Source organism: Manis javanica, chromosome 8, assembly GCF_040802235.1.
Source record: "Manis javanica isolate MJ-LG chromosome 8, MJ_LKY, whole genome shotgun sequence".
NCBI classification, from domain to species: Eukaryota; Metazoa; Chordata; class Mammalia; order Pholidota; family Manidae; genus Manis; species Manis javanica.
Window position 1 is genome coordinate 24,414,441 of NC_133163.1, and position 6,550 is coordinate 24,420,990.

A 6,550-nucleotide genomic window follows, 5' to 3' on the forward strand; every position below is an offset into this window, starting at 1 on the left:
AAACCATTGGTTCTTCATATCTCAAAGCCTATAGCTCAGAATTTGGGGAGTGGGTGAGATTCAGATTCACAAGATTCACAAGTTCCAACCATGAGCCACATTTAGCATCACATGGTGACCCCCTATCTGGGAATGGGGCCAACTCAGAGGGATGCCAAGCCACAGATGGAAATGCCTTCCTAATGGCACTGTTTGAGCACCTGGAGCCATCAGATTTACCCCTAAATTTTTGGTTATGTGAGTAAATAAATTTACCCTATGCTTAATCCAATTTGAATTGTTTCAAAACCTGCAACTCCAAGTCTTGACTAATAGCACCACCATCACTGAGGTAGGAAACCCAAGAAAGTACAAAGTTTTTTTTACTAGACAAGAGTAGGGCTTTCCAGTGACGTGGCAGTATAAGGCGCATGTGCCACCCCGTCTCCCCCTGTCACCAGAAGGTAACCAATAAGAAACGGTTGTTTCCTTTTAAACCTGTGATGAAAGCATAAAAGCAAGGCAGACTGCACTCGGAGCTCAGCCTTTGTATATGAATCCGCTGAGCCGGTGCCGGCATCAATAAACGCTGCTTCTCGCCAAACGTTTCGGTGTCCTGGTTCCTTGTTCGTAGTTCCCACTGTTCCTGCAACATTTCCTGGGGGCTCATTCAGTATTCAGAGATGGCGTATTCGCCTCCTTTGTCACCAGGGGACTGTCCCCGGGGCGCCCGGAGAGGTGACTGCGCCTGGTGCCAGAGGACGATTGTTTCGTAGGGGTCTCACCCCTCCAGACGGGTCAGAGATACACCCCAAATGTACAGCGGAACCTAGTGAGATGTAAGAACCAGTGGGGAGCCTTCCTCCGTATGACTGGTAAGAACCCGGGTTTAAGGTTATTCATAAAAGACAGAAGTGGAGCCTGATCACCTCCTAGGGTCACCCGAGTAACCCCCATCTGGGGTGAAACTGCGACCCGAAGGAAAAGGGCAAGGGGTGGAATTTGGTGAGACTCTGGTGAATGACCACTGCGTGAGACGTGGCCTGGTCACGAAGTGAATGTGGGTCCTGATCTGCAGGTCTGCGACAATCTTCAATTTAGGGTGGCTCTCTTCAGAGGGATCCCGACTGGGAGCTATACAGTCCTGCGAACGCCAAGAGGTGTCTGAAATATCTCCGGGAGGAGAGTGGCCAGAGAGGGGCAAAGCCTGTAACCACCCATCTAAATCACCCCTCCCCCAAACCCAATTCCTTCTTCTGTGTGTGTATACGTAAAGGGAGGTAGGGGGGTCAACAGGGTAAGCCTACCCCCTTAGAGTGTATGCTTAAGAATTTTAGGAAGGGATTCAGAAATGATTATGGTGTCAAACAGTACTGGGAAACTCTGGACACTTTTTGAAATAGCCTGGGTCTCCTTTGAGGTTGGATGGCTGTCTGAGGGAATCTCTAAATAATCAGCAGAGTTTTCCAGGTGATCACTGGAAGTCCCGGACACCCAGACCAGTTCCCCTATATTGCCTGTTAGCAAGACATAGTCCTGTCCTGACTGTCCTGGCTGAAACCATCCTTAGAGGAAAATTGTAACATTATGATGGCCCGAGTGGTGGCTCCTTCCAGGTGTTCGCCTAATCTGAAGTCTGTCCTCGCCTGTGAACCAGAGGAGACACCTCCACCGTATGTTCCCTCATCCATTTACCCAGCAGTACCAATTGCTCTGCCATTGCTTGAGTCCATGGCAGAGCCCCAGGCAGAATCAGGTGCCTCAGAAGGTGCTGCCGCTCGTGCACCATCCTGCCACCATTTACTCCAGAACCTCCAGTTTTGACTGTGCAGCCCCTCTCTTGGAGGGGCTGATCTGCCTTGGTCAGGGATTCCTCCAGTAATCGCAGGCCAGGAGCCCTGCAGATGCCCCTGCGTGAGACACATGGCCCTATCTTCTATGACCAGGACGGACATGTTCAAGGGAGACAAGTCTTTGTCTACCAGCCATTCACTACCACAGACCTCTTAAACTGGAAAAATCATGTTCCACCTTATTCTGAAAAACCACAGGCCATGATTGACTTGTTACAATCTATAATTCAAACTCATAGACCCACATGGACGAATGTCTGCCTACTCCTCCTAATGTTATGTAATACCAAAGGAGAGGCACCAAATAACCCAGGTAGTCATAAGGTCGCTGGAAGACCATGCCCCGGATGGAACTCTCAATACCCACGCCCGCACCCAGAACCATTTCCCAGAGGAAGACCCCTACTGGGACCCAAATGATGACCGGGATTACCAGAATTTAGAACGGTATCAGGAGGTTCTTACAAATGGAATGAAAAGAGGAGGGAAAAGGGCCACAAATACGGCCAGCACTTCTGAGATCCTCCAGGGACCTGAAGAGGGTCTGACTCTGTATTACGAAAGGCTGAGCAAGGCCTTCAGGCTCTACACCCCATTCAACTCAGAAGCACCAGAAAATCAGTCAGGCCCAGGGAGACATTAGCTTGAGGGCTTCACTGGAATGGAATGAATGTTAGCCAATTAATGGAAGTGGCCACCAAGGTTTTTGTTAACCAAGATCAAGAAGCTTAGAGAGAGGCTGATAGGAAGATGAAAAAAAAGGCAGATCTCATCACAGTGGCCCTAATGGAACTTTCAGGATGCCCTCAGAGGTCTACCCCATCCAGCAGAGGGTGAGGGGGCTGAAATCACCTGAATGATAGTGGCTGGGAAAAGACCAATATGCCAACTGCCACCAGGATGGACATTGGAAGAACAAATGTCTTCAAAGGCGGGGAAGACCCAGACCAGGTCTGGGGGCCTAGGGAAGGGGGCAAGTAGTACAGGGACCGTACTAGCCCTGGAAAACAGCCCCCGAGGGCCAGGGGAGGACTTTGCTGGCCTTGCTGCAATGGAAGACTATGAAGATGAATAAGGCCGACCAGGCTCCATTCCCCTTGGCCCCCAGGAATTTATGGTCTGAATGACAGTAGGGGGCCGACTCATGGACTTCATCGTGGACACTGGGGCTGAACACTGTGGTCGCTCAGCAGGTAGGTCCACTCTCTCAACAACAGGCGACCATCACAGGTGCCACTGGGAGAGAAGTCCAGTCCTTCCTGACGCCTCAGTGGTGCACCTTGGGAGGTCATGGGGTCATCCATGAGTTCCTGTATCTGCTGGACTGTCCCATGGCCTTAATGGGGTGTGATCTCTTGGGAAAACTCCAGGCCTGAATAACTTTTGACTCCCGAGGGCACATAGCCTTAGCCCTGGGGGGCCTGAAGGGAAGATTATGTCTCTTATGGCTCCCCAGGAAGAAGAATGGTGTCTCTTCAGTTGCCCTGAGGTGCCCTTCTAGATTCCTGGAGTCTGGGCAGAAGATAATCCCCCAGGGCTGGCTAGAAACATTCCTCTGGTGGTCGTAGAACTCAAGCCTAGGGCTGAGCTAGTGCAGCAAAACCAGTATTATGTCCCTTCAAAGACATGGGCCGCATCCAACGCTACCTGGACAAACTCCTAAAGTGTGGAATCCTCTGGCCATGCCAGTCATATTGGAAGATTCCACTTTCACCTGTCCAGAAGCCAGGGACAGAATACTATCAGCCTATCCAAGATTTAGGTGCGGTGAACCAAGCCACTGTTAATCTCTACCTGGTAGTCCCTAATCCCTACATTCTGCTGGGCCTGATACCACCCGAGGCAACTTTCTTCACTTGCCTAGACATAAAAGATGCTTTCTTCTCTATCTGCCTGGCCCTAAAAAGTCAGCTGATATTTGCCTTCTAATGGGAAAACCCTGAGTTTAGGGAACACAGGCAGTTAACCTGGATGAGACGGCCCCAGGGCTTCAAAAACTCTCCAGGCATATTTTGGTCAGCCCTAGCCTCAGACTTGAAGACATTCCCTGCCAACCAACTGTGTTGTGTCCTGCTTCAATATGTGGACGACCTTCTACTCACAGGACCCACTAGAGAGGAATGCCTTAGGGGAACAGAGAGGCTCCTGCCCCTACTATGGGAAGCTGGATATGAAGTATCAAAGAAGGTGGCTCAAATCTGCCTAGAAAAAGTCAAGTACTTGGGCTTTCAGGTTTACGAGGACCGTGACAACTCGGACTAGAAAGGAAACAGACTGTGCTATTCCCACCTCCCAAACTGGACTTCAGTTTCGGGAATTCTTGGTGCCTCAGGATTCTGCTGGATATGGATCCCCAACTTCTCAATCATGGCAAAACCCTTATATGAAGCCACCAAGGGGTGGGTGAACAAGAGCTGCTACTTGGGGTAAAAGAACAGGAAAGGGCCTTCCAAACCATAAAACAGACTCTCACCAATGCCTTGGCGCTGGGACTCCCGGATCCCTCAAAACCATTTTTTTTTGTATGTGTATGAATGGTCAGGATCAGCAGTTGGGGAACTTACCTAAATGTTGGGATCCTGGCACTGGCTGGTAGCATATCTATCAAAACAGACACTGTGTCTTAAGGATGGCCTCTGTGCCTCCGGTCCCAGGCTGCCATGGCTCTCTTTGTGGCAGAAGCCAACAAGCTGACGCTGGGTCAAGATCTAACCATCTGAGTGCCACATACAGTACTAACTCACAATGCCTGAATGGTCAGATACCAGGGAATGCTGGGTGAAGACCCCCACATGCACCTTGAGGTTGCGAGGACTCTAAACCCAGCCATGCTACTGCGGGTTGGCCCTGGGGCCCCAGACCATGATTGCTGTGAAATAATGGATGAGGTTTTCTCCAGCAGGCCAGACTTACCAGATCAGCCTCTCCCCGACCCAGATGTAGAGTACTTCATGGACAGCAGCAGTTTCGTCCAGGACAGGAGGTGACTGGCTGGCTACTCAGTTGTCACCTTAGATTCCACCATAGAGGCCAAGCCTTTGCCGGCAGGCATCTCTGCCCAAAAAGCAGAACTAATTGCCCTCCTCTGGGCACTCCAATTGGCAGCGGGAGTTCGGGTGAATATCTACACTGACTCCAAGTATGCCTTTAGTACTGTTCATGTACACGGGCCCTATACAGAGAGAAAGGGCTGATCAGCTCAGGAGGAAAAGAAATTAAGTATGGCAAGGAAATCCTTGAGCTGCTAGATGCTGTATGGGCTCCCAAAAAGGTGGCGGTCATACATTGCCGGGGTCACCAGAAGGGAGAGACCCTGATTGCCACAGGAAACCAGAGGGCCCATCAGGAGGCAAAGTGAGAGCGACTCATGACAGGCGATTCTAGTAAGTGCTCTGTTTCTGACTCCCCTGGCTACCTGGGACTCACACTACTCCCAGCATGAAAAGGTGCGGTCTGAGACCAAATCCCTGGCTCCAGCCTTTGTAAAACAGTTTCACCAAGAAACACACCTGGAGCGGACCTCCTTAGAATCCTCCCTGAATAGACACTTCTGTGTACCAAGATGAGCCAGCATTGCACAGGATATGTGCAAGAGATGTGAAGTCTGTGCCCAGAACAACCTGAGACAAGGACCAAGAGTGCCCCTGCAGGTTCAGGGCACAGGAGGCTCTCCCTTTGAAAATGTAGTAATAGATTTTCCTGAATTGCCTTGTGTCCGTGGATTTTGGTATCTGTTGGTATTCGTGTGCACGTTTTTCAGGTGGGTGGAAGCATTCTCCACCTGCACTGAGACTGCTCAGGAGGTGGCCCGAATCCTCCTATGAGAAATTATTCCTCATTTTGGAGTTCCAGTCACCATTGGGTCAGATAATGGGCCGGCCTTCGTAGCTGAGAGAGTGCACCTAGTGGCCAGGGAGCTAAAGATTACCTGGAAATTGCACACAGCATATCAGGAAAAGTTGAAAGAATGAACAGGACCCTAAAAAAGCAACTTAGCAAATTGTGCTAGGAAACCCACCTCCACTGGGTTCAAGTATTTGCCAATAGCCCTTTTGAGAATAAGATCCAGCCCCAATAGGCAGACAGGGCTGTCCCCTTTTAAGATCCTCTATGGCCTCCCACCTCCTCTTACTAAGAACATTAAAGGAGGTCTCAGAGAACTAGGTGACCTCACTTTAAAGCAACAAATGGAGGCGCTAGGCACCACCCTATCTTCCCTAAACCAGTGAGTCAGGGAAAGGTTGCCAGTCAGCCTCACTACAGAGGTTCATCCTTTCAAGCCAGGAGATTCAGTATGGGTTAAGGAATGGAATTTACAACCCTTAAAGCCTCTCTAGAGGAGACCTTTTACTGTCATTTTATCCACCCCTACCACAGTCAAGATGGCAGAAGTTACTCCATGGATACATCACAACAGATTGAAGCCCGCCACCAGCCAGTGGGAGTGTGTTCCTGATGCTGTGTCTCCCTGCAAATTATCTGGAGACCGGCTCCTGACAAACCAAAGGAACCAGAGAATTACAGCCCTGCTTTGGTCACTCCAGAAGCTGACCAATCTACGTGTGGCAGTAGCTTAAGGGACTGGCAGCTAGAAAATGCATAGCCTGTTACTGTTATTCATAACTGGGGGTATACTAGACCAAAATTCCAGAGGTACCCCTGCAAACAGCTCTTGGGATAAAGGTATACAGATAAAGGTCAGGGCAGGGTGTTGCAAA